This window comes from Crocuta crocuta, unplaced genomic scaffold (assembly GCF_008692635.1).
Source record: "Crocuta crocuta isolate KB4526 unplaced genomic scaffold, BGI_CrCroc_1.0 scaffold126, whole genome shotgun sequence".
NCBI lineage: Eukaryota > Metazoa > Chordata > Mammalia > Carnivora > Hyaenidae > Crocuta > Crocuta crocuta.
Window position 1 is genome coordinate 6,968,288 of NW_027531000.1, and position 16,141 is coordinate 6,984,428.

Genomic DNA, 16,141 nt, shown 5'->3' on the forward strand with positions numbered 1-16,141 from the left:
GCATACCCACTGACTTCTAATGTTCCCTGGAGGGAGCAATGGGTTTAGAGTCAGATCATCTGGGAATTCTGGCCTTCAAGCTGCCATCGTTGTGTGATCTCAGACAACTCATTTGACTTCTTTGATCTCAGATTTTCAAAATCTAACATACTTGCTCAGTCAGCCTCACAAGAGGTTGTTAGTGATGTAGAAGTAACAGATGGGTAAAGTATAAACAATTCAGGTTGCTATGGTCTGCCTTCACTTGCTTCAGACTCCAAGAGATCAAATTCTTCACCTCTTCCAGTCCTGAAAGTCTCTGCAGATAGTCATCATGGCATCACAATAGGGGTATTAGAGGCATTTATTTGCTTATTAACTTTTGTGTGCTGGGACTGTCTCTTGCTTTGTTGAGATTTGACACTCCTACACAGAAGTCTGGGATGCCATCATGTTGACCGAAGAAGTCACTGAACAATTAACCTGTATCATTAATAGTTTGTTACCAACCTCCTGGCTTTGCTGATGTGTGGCCCAGGGCATCTCAATTAACCATTGTTCCTCCCTAGTCTGTTATGAAAGGGGTTGTCTGTGCTCTGTGACAGTTCTATCCTGGAGGAAGAAGTTCTGGGGATTGAAAATAAAAGACTCCTCTCACATCTGTTTGCAAACACAACCCCAACCCTTGCTCAAGATCGGTAGGTCTTAGGTGCCAAGTAGAGCAGAATGGTTCTTTTGTAGCACTGTTGCCATCTGCATAATGGGAATCCTTGTTCAGGTAACTGGTTGTTTCCTTAACAGACTCAGTTGCCAGGGGTCAGTTGCCCTCTGTTCATTATGATATCACCAGCACCAGCTAGCAAGGTATTGTGTGTGTTATAATTACCCAATAAAGCTAGTCTGAATTGGATTTTACTACTGATTTGTCTCCTCTACAAAGAATGGCTAGTAGACTTGTTAGGAGCTATTGTTACTCATATAGCAAATTTATTTTGCAGATGAAGTGGTGGTTTAACTGCAGAGGGTGAATACAAGGGATGCCCTTTATGCCATGTACTATTATATGAAATATCACACCACCGTAGCCAGATCCATGGCATTGTCAGGTCACGATGTCATAACCACCACATTGCCAAAATGACTCTAAAGTTATTTTGGAAGTTGCCTTGGAAATAAGCTAATTACCTGGCTCAGAATTGAAGAGGGTCATGAAATCAGAATGTAGGTATGTGGGGTATGAGGGGAGTATTTAAAAGTAAATGTTTCTAGGCACCCCCCGCCCCCCCGCCATCAGCACTCACTGTGTTTGAGGTGAGGCCCAGGAATCTATTTAACAAGAAACTGCAGAATGCCATTTGAGAAACGTAGATATTTTATCCTAACTCATGAACAAAAATCTAAACCGGTATCGATGGTGGCTTTGGGATTTCTAAAGTATTGGAGAGTTGCATGATTCAGAATCTCAGAGAAGGGTAAAAACCTTAGACTTCCACTTAGGAATTCTGGGTAAGATTTACATATAGAAAGCTAGTGTTCGAGTTCCCTCCTACTACATAGAAAATGACCCAGTTTGTAGCTTCAAATAACCATTTTATTTTGCTTTGATTTTGGGGTTGGGAGTTTGGGAAAGACTTGGTGGGGGAGAAATAGACTTCAGCACCAGACAGGGCATTGCAAAGTTTCACTCTAAAACGAGCATGTGGGATGAGGGATGTTGGGGAAACCTCATTTGGGAAATAAGATTTAGCACGTATAATGCACTCAGGTTTAAGCAGGTCAAAGGTCTCCCAGAGAATAAATTCCTAGGTAGATGGTCATATTATATGCATCATTTAGGAACAAGTACATTCTTTGATAATGAAAATGTTGGAGGTAGAGTTTCACAGCCCACGCTTAGTCATTTCCATGCTTACAGAATGTTTGTTTCTTTGCATAGTTTTATGGCGTTTTTGAGAAAAGTGAACCCATTTTCTCATTTATTGTTTGTCTTGTACATCTTGTTTAGGAGCGAGTGTCCACATAAGATGTGCCTCCTACTTCCTGAATGGCCTTGGAATGCTCACATGTACTCATGGGTCGGGCTTAAATTTCTATCTCCTCTGACTTTGCTTGAGTCTTAAAAAATTCATACGCTCTTGTCTTCCCTCCTCAGTGGTATTTCCTATCTTCTAGTAATACTTTCAAATCTAATTTCATTGTTCCATTGGATGTGGTTCTTCCATTTTGATTTCTGCTTTTTTCACTCTTTTGTAATTGGGGCTATCATATCAGTGACACTAACTAGTGGTTTTATTACACTAGAGCGTAAAAGAATTGCATTTCCTCTACATTTATAAATGTCGTATCCACATTCAGTCTGTGCATAGATTTCACTGAAATGCCTTGAACTTGTTAGTTGATCCACAAATAGCTCCTCTATATATTTATGGTAATACTTTATGCTGAACAACAATTTCACACTTAGAACCGTCCCCCCGGTTTGTCTGTTCTAAATGTCATCCGCTCATATTTATAAATGTGGAATGAGCTCACTTAAATTGGATTTCTTGGGTCCAAGACATTTCTGATTTTCCTAATGACCAAATAACCAAAAAGCAGAACAGATTAAGAAGAAAAAAGAAATCTCGGGCATATACAATTTTCAGGCCTTCAGGGTTTGTTTAAAGCTGCTTTGTTCGGCAGGAATGGTTAATAAAAGAAACATTTCCCCAAAGAATTGTTGTGATCTTTAATTAAACTCCTTTCCCATAGGTTTATAATGTAGCACTGAACAATATTTGGTCAGTTTCTCTGCCTGGCTTTCCTCGTCGCAGGCTGGACTTTATTGGATCTCAGGTCCGAAGGGAGCATTAGGAGCTGAGAGAGGCCTGCTGCATCAAATGAAAAGTTAATTGTGTTTAAGCCATCTTGGAAACCAGCCTCCAGTGTGCCTTAGCTGAGAGCCATGCTCAGCCGTCCGGTACCTGGCTGTCAAGCTGAGTCCACGGCCCAGACTTGACCTGACCCAGAGAAAGTACAGCCACAGAAAGGCTAATGACTGCAGAAAAGGCCATTCCAGGGCCTCACCTTTCAGTTGTCATGAGCCCAGGGTCGGTGGACAGTGAGATGATTGATTCTGCCAGTGGGGCTGGAAGTGTGGGTTTGCTCTGAGGAAGGAATGCAGTGGGACAGCAGTTCTTACCCACAGTTCATTAAGACTCAGGACTGTCTTGTTTTGGAAAAGCTGTGATAAATTGCTTTAAATGATTGGGAGGCTAGGCACTGTGGGGCTTGTTCAAGTATTTTGTCTGGCTCTCTTCCTGTCCTTGAGTTGAGAAGTGCTCTCTCAGAGCCCAGCTGGCAGCATGTGCCTGGCATATCTAAAGTGGGTCATTTTTAAAAAGAAATGCCCCCTTGTCTGCACCGAGGGAGGATGGCGCCCCTCTCCCCATCTCCACCCCTCCCACATCCCTGGGCACACCTCATTGTGAAGGAAAATGCAGAGGTCTTCTGGGGCTCTGTGAATATTTTGTTTTTTCCTCTAGCTGCGGTTCCATATCTGTTCATTTATGATTATTTATTGAGCAGCTCACATCTTTTACTTACATTAATGTATGAATTGGCTTCAGACATGAAATTGCTAGTAGTTGACCATTCTTCAGACTATAGAAATGGCACTCTTAGAAGGTTCAGTATATTTTACACAAGGAAATGATAAAATAAGGTAGTGTAAATAGCATCAAACAGATGAGTAGTCACGAGGTGTGTTCAAGCCAGAAAGAGGCCATTCTTTTCTTTCTTCCTTTCCTTCTTTCNTCCAGGCTCTGAGTTGTCAGCACAGAGAAGGATGCTGGGCTTGAATTCATGAATGCAAGTTCATGACCTGAGCCAAAGTTGGATCCTTAACCAACTGAACCATCTATAGGTGTCCCTATTTCTTTCTTTCTTTCTTTCTTTCTTTCTTTCTTTCTTTCTTTCTTTCTTTCTTTCTTTCTTTCTTTCTTTTAAGGTTATATTATTTATTTATTTATTTATTTATTTATTTATTTATTTATTTATTTAGAGAGTGAGCATGAGTTGGGGAGGGTAAAAGACAGGAAGACAGAATCCCAGGCAGGCTACACACACTGTCAGCGCAGGGCCTGATGCAGGGCTGGAACTCACAACCTGTGAGATCATGACCTGAAACGAAGTCACGGGTCGGACACTTACCTGACCGAGCCACACAGATGCCCCCAGAGAGAAGCAGTTCTATAATCTTCTACTTTGAGAGACAGTGCAGTGTGGTGGTTAGTGTTTGGCCTCTATGGGCAGAAATGCTGGAGTTTGACCCTCCGTTTGGCTAAGTACCAGCTGGCTAGCATTGGGGAAAGTTCTGGGCCTCAGTGTTTTCATCTGAAAATGAGGCTGCTAATAGGACCTACTGGCTGGGAAGGCTGAGCAGATACTGTTAGATACTATCTACCTTGCCAGATGCATGTCCTACAGTGTCCCTTTGGAACTGAGTGCTCTGCATGCTCTGGACCTCTTTCTACCTTTAGTGTTCGGCGACTCTTTTTGCCACCGAGTCTCTCCATGTGCTATTTTCCTACTCTCCAGAATGTTCTTTTCCTGTGCTTTTTCCTTTGTGGTTCCCTCCTTGTTTGAGTTCTCAGTTCACTTCTTGTTTTCTCAGCTACTCTTGGCCGTCTCTGATGCAGGGCTGGAAATCACAACCTGTGAGATCATGACCTGAAATGAAGTCACGGGCCGTCTAGGTCATAATTGTTGTCTTTTACCTCTAATGGAGCCCTGTAACATGCTGGTGTGACAGCGACTGTGGCTGAAGTTTTACAGTAAGGTGTGTATGTCTGATCCATGTGCCCCTCAGTTGACTGTGAGCCCCTTACAGGTAGGAAGCGGGCTGTGTTCTGCTCGTTGTTGTACCCTGGAGGACCTGCCTCATAGCTGGTGCTCTGGAGATGTTTAATGAGTGAAGTGGTTTGCATTCTAGAAGTTCTTCCATTTTAAGGCTTTGGGGAGAGTCTCTGTATTTCTGTTTTAAAAAAATGAAATGGGAAAGCATGTACATAAGCGGTATGTATATGTTTTTGCATGACAATAATTGATAAATCATCACTTTAAAAAATTCACCCTGAGCATTTTTGTGCAATGTAGTGGGTAGGCAGTAAAGTGCAAGGTTTAATAGCTAAGATGCTGACAGAAATCTAGGCTCAGGCTTAGTTCATTGTCTAATCTGAGATCTTGGAAAAGTTGCTTGTTCTGAAACTCTTTTTCTGTGTCTGTACACTGGATATTATTTATTTATTTATTTATTTTTCATAGTTTAAATAGCTTATTGTCAAGTTGGTTTCCATATAACACCCAGTGCTCATCCCAGCAAGTGCCCTCCTCCATGCCCATCACCTGCCTTCCCCTCTCCGCCACCCCCATCAGCCCTCAGTTTGTTCTCGGTATTCAAGAGTCTCTCATGGTTTGCCTCCCTCCCTCTCCCCAACTATTTTTCCCCTTCTTCTCCCCCATGGTCCTCTGTTAAGTTCCTCCTAATCCACCTATAGGTACAAACATACGGTATCTGTCCTTCTCTGCCTGACTTATTTCGCTAAGCATAACACCCTCTAGTTCTATCCTTGTTGCTACACATGGCCAGATTTCATTCTTTCTCATTGCCATGTATAGTCCATTGTATAGATAAACCACGCCTTCTTGATCCATTTGTCAGTTGATGGACATTTAGGCTCTTTCCATGATTTGGCTATGGTTGAGAGTGCTGCTATGAACATTGGGGTACATGTGCCCTTATGCATCAGCATTCCTGTATCCCTTGGGTAAATTCCTAGTGGTGCTATTGCTGGGTCATACAGGACTTGTACACTGGATATTTAAATAGTACCTAGGTGGGGTGCCTGGGCGGCTCAGTCAGTTAAGTGTCCCACTTTGGCTCAGGGCATGAACTTGGTTTTGTGAGTTCAAGCCCTGTGTCAGGCTGTGTGCTGACAGCTCGGAGCCTGGAGCCTGCTTTGTATTCTGTGTCTCCCTCTCTCTCTGCCCCTCTCCTTGCACTCTATCCCTCGCAAAAATAAAGATTAAAAAATTATTTTAAATAAAAGTAATAAAATAGTACCTAGGAGCACCTGGGTGGCTCAGGCATTTAAGCGTGACTCTTGCTTTAGGCTCAGGTCATGATCTCATGGTTTATGAGTTTGAAACCTGCATCAGGTTCAGTACTGATGGTGTGAAGCCTGCTTGGGATTCTCTCCCCCTCTCTCTGCCCCTCTTTCACTCTCTCTCTCTGTTGCTCTCACAATAAATAACTAAACTTAAAGAATTTAAAAAAATAGTACCTAAATGCTATGAGTTGAATTATGCCTCTTCAAAATTTGCATACTGAATGAAGTCTTCATCCCCATTACCTTGGCATGTTGTTTGGAGACAGGATCTTTACAGAGGTAATCAAGCTAAAGTGAAGCCATCAGAGTGGGCTCTAAGCCAGTATGACTGGTGTCCTTCTAAGAAGGCGAAATTAAGATGTAGAAACACACTGGGAGGGAAGATGAGCAAAGAGATACAGACAGAGGACAGTTGTGTACAGGCCAAGCTGAGAGGCCAGGAACAGATCCTACTTCTGCAGTCTTCAGAAGGAGCCATCCCTGTTGACCCCTTGATTTTGGACTGAGAGGCTCTAGAACGGTGGAGACAGCAAATTTCTGTTGTTCAAGCCACCTAGCTTGTGGTACTTTGTCTCAGCATCCCTCGCAAATGAATACACTTAGTTAGCCAGTTTAATGGACAGTGGGACCGTATGTTAATCCAGATATCAGTCACTTACAGTAGAGAACATTTGTTTTTCTTGCCCACAGGCCTATGAGCTGCTTGCAATTTGCCCAGACTGGAGGCCATTTGGGTTCAGATCTACTCCTTGTCCCTGCATCATTCAGGCACTGGCATCTCCGTAGAGCATGTTCTCCTGGAAGAAGGCAGAAGGAGAGCCCAGGGCAAACGAAGCAAGCCCAGTGCAAGCCTCTCATGGCTTTATGCCTGGTAGCAAAGCAAGTCACCTGGCCAAGCCTGCTTTGTATAGGCAGAAGCATGTACTCTGTCTCCTGTAGAGCGAAGTATTGAAAGTCACACGGAAAAGGGAGAGAGTGACAACAACCCAATTGTTCGCAGTGTCTACACATACCAAAGTTGTCTTCACTAAATCAGATTTTGCATGGGAAGCCTTGAGCGCAGTGCCTAAGGCCCAGGTGGTGCCCAATAAACGGCTGTTGCTATTGTTGCTGTTTTCATTCTTGAACAAATCCTAGTGTTCATCTTCAGTTTTAAGTCTGCATGCACTTTTGCCTTTCAAACAAGTAGAATTAGCTGAATCAATTGCATTAATATTTGGTTAAGCAAGAGTCTCTGCAGGCTGCATCATCGCAGCTGTGATTAATTCTTTTAAATTCTTTCAAATTGCATGTCTGCTTCATTGGATTGGAACACAGATATGATTTCAAGCTTATGTTTCTCGTTAGGACATTGAGGACACAATTAAACATGCTTTTTCTTCTTCTTTGAAAAAAATCAAAGGCTCTTAAAATGGATTGTTGTGAAAGAACACATAAATAGGTTTTAATCAATAGTTGAATTCTCCAAAGCATCGTCAAGACAAAGTGGTAAATGTTCTGATTAAATTTGTGATTGGTTAAGCTAGAAATCCATACAGTTGCTTGTCACACAGTATTTAATAAATGGCGTGTAGAGTATCCTAATTGTACCCATTTATCACTTCTCTCTGTTTCTAGATATATAAAGTTATCAAAATCTGGAAACTCAAACATTTCTATTTCCATTTTCTTGGTTGGGCTTTGTTCTCTTTCTTGCTGTATTGGGTCTGGTTTTGAGCTAAATATTTCTGACACAGCCTTCACGACTCATTTACATTTAAATAGTAACAGGAAATCTCTTTGCCAAGAAGGCTATTGGAATCAAATTTACACCAGATCTTTTTTTTTTCCTTAAAGATGTTATTATTGATTTTTTTTTTGGTACATCAAAGTGCTTTTTGATTTTTTTTTTTGAAATCTAAGTATTATAGGCAGTGTACAAGTTTTTCATTTTTCATCTTGGGTGCTTATTATTGCTTCTGATGCTCATAATTTATACCAGTTGCTATAATGTTAAACATTACAAATGAACTTCTGAGGTGTTCACTGCCTTTGCTATTGAGATTTCATTAAAGGGAGTTTGAAGTATAATGTATGCCCTTGAACTTGTCACATATTGAATGAGATCTAGTTACAGGATAGTGAGGATATAATTATAGAAAAGGTGATGAAATCAAATAGATTCCTAATCAGCAAATGGAGGTGTGATTTATAAATATTCACATGATGAGAAGATTTAATGGGGCTTGAAGCAAATTGAGGAGGATCAAGACCGGCATCTTCACTGGAGGATGAGAGATCAAAAACTCCCAGGCATCCCAGTGCACTTCACCAACTGCACTACCTCCTATTCCTAGGAGTGTTTTTAAGAAAGTATTAGAGTGAAAAGAAGGCTTCCCAGCTTGTAAACCAACATCAGCCGCATCAGTGTACTTAGACACTGTTGCTCTAGATGTTGGTGGGAAGAAGAGGAAATTCATTGTGTGCTGAGTTCTTGTCATGATGCTCCCTGAACTGGATTTAAGAAAAAAGGCTCAGGGGGCGCCTGGGTGTCTTAGTCGGTTAAGCATCTGACTTTCGCTTAGGTCATGATCTCGCGGTTCGTGGGTTTGGGCCCTGCATCGGGCTCTGTGCTGACTGTCAGCTCAGAGCCGGAGCCTGTTTCAGTCTGTGACTCCCTCTCTCTCTGACCCTCCCCTGCTCACACACTCTCTCTCTCTCCTAGAAATAAATAAAACATTAAAAAAAAAAGTTGGAAAGAAAAAAGGCTCAGGAGGCGCCTGGTGGCTCAGTTAATTGAGTGTTAGACTGTTGATTTCAGCTCAGGTCATGATCCCAAGGTTGTGGGCTCGAGCCCCATGGTGGGGTATGTGCCAGGTGTGGAGCCTGCTTAAAATTCTCTCTCTACGTCTCTACCTCTCTCTCTCCTCCCGCCCTCCCCACCTATCTCCTTTCCCCGACTTGTGCGCACTCTGTCTCAAAAAATAATAAAAGAAGAGCCTCAATAAAACTTGTTTAATAATAACTTAAATTTTGTTGAGTGTTTACTCTGTACCGGGAGTTGAGAGCCTTACATATATTAGTTAATTTTATTCCCAGCAAAAGTTTTTTGGTTTTTGCAGTTGGGCACATTATTCCCATTTTCAGAAGGTATAACTGAGGTCTAAGGAGGCTGGGCACTCCTCCTTTCCCTCTGTAGACGTCTGTACCCTGCGCTCTATGTAGGCACTGGGGATAAGGTGCATTTACAGCAGAGAAGCTGCCTGTTCTTCAAGGAGCTGATAGTCTATTAGGAAACAGACAAGTACTCAGATAAACATATAATGTAATTGCAGGTTGTACAGAACGCATTAAACATAAAGCTGAATAGGGAGCTATGAAGATGGAAGAAGTGTTGCTGTAGAGATGTTGATGTTTGAGAGATTTTCCACAAAGCATATCAGGATGTTCTAACATTCACTGTATCGCCCGCTGGAAAGTGAGCAATGTGCTTACCCAAGTAGGATTCTGTCATTACTCAGATGTGGTGTGCCAATGACGGGTGTGTGTGTAAGCACTGGGGTAGGTGAGGAGGACCAGAGAGAGGGGGCGGGCAGTTAGGAGTGACCAGGTTTGAATAGGGTTCTTTCTGTTCGAGTCACAGTGACATTGCTTCCAGCCTTATCTCCTGCCACCCGCCCTTTGTCAGACTGTTCCCTCTGCCCCTGGTCCACGTCCCTTCACCCGGACTTTTTAATCTCTGAGATCTCTGCTCACTTATCACATTCTCAAAAACGTCTTTCTTGTTTCCCTGCACAAGGCCATGTTCTCTGTTACTGATTCTTCTAGAATGGTGTTCCCTTCTCTAGAGCCTGTGTCTCTGGTTAATGGCGGGTTGTGTGAGTGCTGTCTTCCTGACCTGTTGAACTATAGGCTCTTTGTGGACAGGGCCATGTCTGCTTTAGCTCATCATTTATCCCCAGAACTTACCACGATATAGAGCTTGTTAAATCTTCTGCAGGTTATTAATAATGCATGAGTATTGACAATTTAATATATCCTTCATTGTGGGTATAAGTCAACTTTAAATTTTACTTTAGGAGTAGTTAACATTTGGATTAATTAGGGGCCCATATTCCAGGGTTGCCATCAAATGTCACTGTCTGTTAATTAACATAAGGGATGTTAGAAATAAGTGTAACTGGTGAAATAAATGGTGTTCAAGATATCCACTGGTTAAAATCTGTCCTTGCACAAATGGGTTGTTAAAGAAAAAATTATTTATGACACCTGCTAAAGATGGCAAGGCAGACTTTACTTATTTATTTATTTAAAAATAAATGTTTATTTATTTTTGAGAGAGAGAGACAGAGTGCAAGCAGGGGAGGAGCAGAGAGAGATGGAGACACAGAATCCGAAGCAGGCTCCAGGCTCTGAGCTGTAAGCACAGAGCCCAATGTGGGACTCAAACTCCCAAACTGTGAGGTCCTGACCTGACCCAAAGTCAGATGCTCAACTGACTAAGTCACCCAGGCGCCCCATGGCAGACTTTATTCAGGACTATCCTGGTGGGTGTAGGGAACACAGCAGTGGGATTTTATTACTGGAAGAGAGAGATGGGACTCGACTCCGAATACAGCATTGGCAAGTGGGAATTTATAGCAAAGGAGCAGGAAGATGGTTAGTGGATAGAAGATCACTAAGAGGGAATGTGGGTGTATAAGGGGTTCTGGCTAAACTGACCTAACAAGATTCTTCCTGAAGACAGGCCAGGTGATCAGACATCACCCCGGGGACAGTAAGGGATGAAGAACCTGATGAGTTATTGAGAATGATCATTTGTCAGAGGCAAAAATGGGATTCTGATTAAACTGACTTAGTGGGGTTCTTGCTAAAACCAGATTTTACAAGGATGTGCACAGGTGAACCTAGAAGAAGGTTCAGGAGCTTGACTAAAGTTTGGTCAAGCAAAGAATCTTTGCCAGCATTTAAGAAAAAGGTTAGGATAAGAACTCTGAAGGGTCCTAGTCTCTGTGTTCCAGGGAACACTCTGTGGCCTAAATTGATAAAATGAGAGGTGAACATGGCTTGGCAACTGCAGGGTGGAACTTCCAGGCAAAGTGCTCTATAAAGCACCTAAAAACCTGAGAGGAGAGACTTGGCTTGGCTTAGGCACAGGTGGTTAGCTTCTCTGGGACCTGCTTGCTCATAACCGATTGTCGGTGTGGTGGCCTTCAGCTTGAGATTCGCTTACTTGCGACATGCCGCCCAGGTGGGAAGAGGGGCTCGAGGAAAGAGATATGGCTCTTCAGTCAGCTCTCAACCCCGGAGGTTGTCCACATTCCGGAACAGAGCTTGGCAACCATTAATGTCCAAATTGGCTTTGGCCCTCCTACAAGAGAGCAGTAGACAACTGTTGACTGAAAGAGGCGGTGGCGGGTTAGAGGATACCAAGATGGAGTCAGCAGTTCTCGATGACTGATTTATGTGGATGTGAGGGAAGAGGCGAGGATGACTGACAGGTTGGTCCTGGGAGCAGGTGTGGGTTGGCTGAAGGAGGCTTATGACTCCATCTTGTAAACTGGGCTGGTCCCTAACCCTATTAGGAAGCAGACAGTGTTGGTCTTTGGTATACTCTCACCTCTCTTTCACTGTGTCCTTTTGTGAGACACTTCCCACCCAGTGCTCTGCCAAGTAACATCCTGTGCTAGTGTGCTGTGACTGATGGTCTCACGGCCTTTGTTTTCCAGAAAAGGCATTTCGGAGTCATCTGTTTATCTAACCTGTATTGTGATGGTTATGGCTGGTAATCCCACAGGGCTCCAGCCCATGTAAATCAATCTGTGGTTTTTAAAAAAGCTTTAATTTTGAACTCATTTTAGGTTTACTGAAAAGTTGCCACAATAATCCAGATAATTTTCTTCTATCTCTTTTTCTCGTTGCGCTGATCATAACATCTTACACAACCATGGCGCAGCCATCAAAAATAAGAAATTGATGTTGGCACCGTATTCCGAACTACAACTACACACTTTATTTGAAATACACCAATTTTTCCTCTAGTGCCCCCTCCTTTTTTTTCTGTTCCAAGATCTCTGTCAGACTCTCATATTGCATTTCACTATTATTTTTCTCTACTTGCCTTCCATCTGGGACAGTTCCTCCATCATTGCTTGACTTCACGACCTTGACACTTTTGAAGAGTACTGATCAGTTATAAACAGATCTTGGGTTTGTCCAGTGTTTTCTCATGATTGGGTTGAGATTATGATTTTTGGCGTGAATTCCACAAAAATACTGTGTCTTTCTCAGTGACTTAGAGGAAGAAGTTCAGGTTGTTGGTATGTCTTTTTATAGGTGATGTTTTCTTTGATCACAACGTGGTTCATTGGTGTTTGCCAGGTTTCTCCTGTGTAAAGTAACTATGTTTCCCTTTGTAGTTGATAAGCAAATCTGTGATTTTAAACATGCAAGCAAGGCAAATGAGGGCAATGAAATTTGGGGCGGAAAAACCTGTTCACCTCCTACCACCTCCGTTTAAAAAAAGTATTCATTTGAACACTGTGTTTCGGTCCTGGAAAACCTAAGCACAGTAGTTGATGTCGCTGAAATAAAGCTCTCTTTTGGCTGCTTCGGTGGGAATTTTGAAAGATGAAAATAGTGACAATTCCTTTCCCCATGCTGTTGGGAATGTAAAACCTATCTTTGATCATTTTACTTTCTTGATTAGAAATGTTTGTTGGGTTCTGACTGACTATAGGAAAATGTCCTAACTTCCCAATGTGCTCTACAGGACTCTCCACAACAGGCAGCAGCCTCCATCTCCGCCTTCTTTCTTTGTCTCTTGTCTGCCCTCCTCTCGTGTGAATCCCATGAGTCAGCCGTGTGAAACCAACACCTGTGGCCTGGGTCTCTGTTTCTGCTTATGCTGTTCTGACAAGACACCCTGTCTCTTCCCACCTCTGCCTTTTGAAACCCTTGCTCTCTGTGGATACTTAATGATCTCATCAGTAATGAAGCTATTTTGTCTCAGCTCCAGACTCCTTTCTCTGCTCTGTGATGCTGAGGCTGGGCCACCACAAACCACGTTTCTGCTTGTGCCGACTGCCTCCGGGAAGGCTGTGCCAGCATCAGGGGCTAGAGGATCCTGGAAGATGTGTTGTTCCTGCGGGCATCACCCCAGTAATTCTGCTGCTTCCCAGCAAGGCACTTCCTTCTCCGAGCAGCTCTGGAATATTCATCTGCTGTTTCCCCAGCATGAGCAGAACCGGCCACATCCTGCCTGCCAGACACCAGAGCTAGCAGGCCAGTGGCCTCTCCTCAGAGGTCTGGGCTCTGTCCCAACGGGAGTCCCTTCTCTAAGCTCGGGAGGTAACAGCACCATCCTGGCAGCACCACCTTCACAGACATCTGAGTTTCAGCTCTGCAGAGAATATTTTCTAAGATCTTGAGTTCTAGTAATTCCAACCCTTTCCCTTGGTGCCTGCATTCCTGGGAGTGTAACACTCTCCCTGTGTGATAGCTTAGTGTTGTCTTTCTGTTCTCTGTCGTGTTAACAATCTTAGCCTTAGCTAACACTTATTTTTATTGAATTCTATTTCAAACAAACAAAGCTCTGGTCTCCTGCCTGGACCCTGAGATGGGTTTGGGGATTGGCTCACAGGCTCCTCACACTTGAGCCCAGTGTTGAGTCTCGCCAATGGAGAACGCACCGCTGGTTCCCATGGCATCCCGTAGCATCGTGATTAATCAGATCTGTGGTGAAGCATCTACCAAGCCAAGGACTTAGGGGGCCAAGTGACTTCTGCCCTTGACTCTTATGGCAGTAATGATGGCCTTTAGGACGACGGTGTGAGGTGGGTTTTCACCAGTACACGGGGGTTCTCACAGAAATAGAGTGACAAGCTCAGGTCTTTAAAGTCTCAGCTCACATCCATGGACAGAGAACCAGAGAGCCTTCGGGGCAGCCTTCAAAGACTTCCTTACTGAAGCCACAGACGGGGATGATGATGGTGGGGATACCATCAGCACCACTTGTTTCCCTGGTTTCAGAGAAAGAGAATGTGAACAAACAGAGTTTGGTTCAGAAGTCTTCCCAAGTCGATGGGCCACAGCCAGGCAGGAATGCCCCAGGTGCACCATGGCCGCTGGCCGTGGGAGGCTTCCCCACAGGGAGGAGCACAGAGCCCATAGCCGACGGCTGTCTTTTGACAATGTCTGTGTGGGGGTCCAGACCCTGGCTCAGGGAAGAAGTGAGGTGCTTGGTCACCTGGGAGGTGGGTAGAAGACAAGAAGAGTTCTTCTCCACCTCACTCTCTGTACCAGAGTTTGGCCGTTAAACTTGAGAGGGCCTCTGGCAATTCTCTGCAGTTGTTTTCTTGAGGGACTTGTGGGATTCAGGACACCAGGTGGGCTGCTGTGTGCCTTGCTAATCGAACAAGAACCAGAGTCGGAGAGGAAGACCTTTCCCCTTTTCTGCTTGGAACTTACTGTGGCTGTAGAGTAGCAGGGATGGAGGCAGCTCAGTGCTGTGTGGAGCCTTGAGGGAGTTCATGGTCGGGGGTCCTGAGGAGCCGACCCCGCAGGGAAAGCGACAGCCTTCCTGAGAAGGGTTCGGGGCTGCTGTGGCAGGGGTAGGGGTCGTGCTGGGGCCCCTCCACCCCAGGCACGCCAGCAAGGGTGCCAGAACAGATCGATCCATCAAAAGGATCCCCCTCAATAGGAGAGCATTTGAAGTGGGGATTGGTTGCTGGGCTGGCGTAATGCAGATATAAATGTAATTCCACTTGTGCTCATGCTGCTGAGGCTGGGGCTTGTGCAGGTTACGTTAAACCTGCTGGAACAACATTTTTCCTCCCTGTTTAAACAGCATCACTATTCTGCACCATTAGCCTCTGCAAGGCTCACCCCTGTCTGAAAACTTAGACATTTGAAACTCAGGCTGAGAGAATGACAAAGAAAGTTCTGGAGATTAAGGTCCTGGTTTCCTTATGTGTTTCGTTTTTGTTTTTTTGGGTTTTTGTTTTGTTTTGTTTCTTGTTTTGAATTTCAGTGACACTTTTTCAGGATTTCTAGGAGAATAAAGCTGACTGGCGAGGGGCTTCTGAGAGTATCAACTCCTGAAAGGCATCTTGGGGTTGGTTGTTAGCAGACTTGGCCAAGCACACATTGAAATAACTCATTACTCGTTCTACCTGTTGTTTTAAAAAGGCAGCATTGAAACTCTTTGAATATTTTGCTGTGGGGGTTTTGGCAGAACATATTTCAAACGGGGAGGGGTGATAAACAGTGGGAAAAAGCAATTTCCTGAATTTCCTGTGAAGGACAGCTAGTTAGGACACATGTGTATGTTGCTTGTGGATGTGAATTAGAATATTTGGAGACCCTGTGGTCTTATTTCTGAAGCCCTTTACTTACTATTCATGGTTTCATTATAGCCCCTTTTATTCACACACACATCTAAGGGTGGGGGAGTGGTGGGGGCAGGTGCTGGGCTTGGCCTTAAAAAACCCAAACAAACATAAAACTTGTCATATATTTCAGAGTTACAGATGCATGCATTTTTCCTCCCATCAAATCTTGCTTTCCCATTTTAGCCACATAAATGGTTGTCATAGTGACATTTGCTTCCAGCCTCCGTAACTTTGGCACAGAGCAGAGGGCTCCGGTAGTACCGGGTGACAGTAAATTCAGCTCTAAGTATCCCCTTAGCTCTCTGAAACTAATCATAAACGAGGTCTGCCACGAACGGGTCCGCATCTCAGAGAGACAAGTGAGAATTACATTGAAATTAGGCTACAACAGCCTCTTTGTCTGAGTTTTTCAGAAAGTAGTGGTGTTCATTTTTAAGGAAAAGTTTGCTCTTTCAGCATTTTAAAGGGCAGTTAGCCAGGAAAGTCATGGTGTCTGTGACCCAGCAGTAAAGTAGGATGTTTAATTCCTTTGAACGATCTCTATATATCTTGGGTATGGAGTTATCTCTTAACAGTCGTGAATTGGTCTAAAGAGGAACTTTTATCCTATTTTATTTTTTAAAGTTTATTTATGGGTTTTGG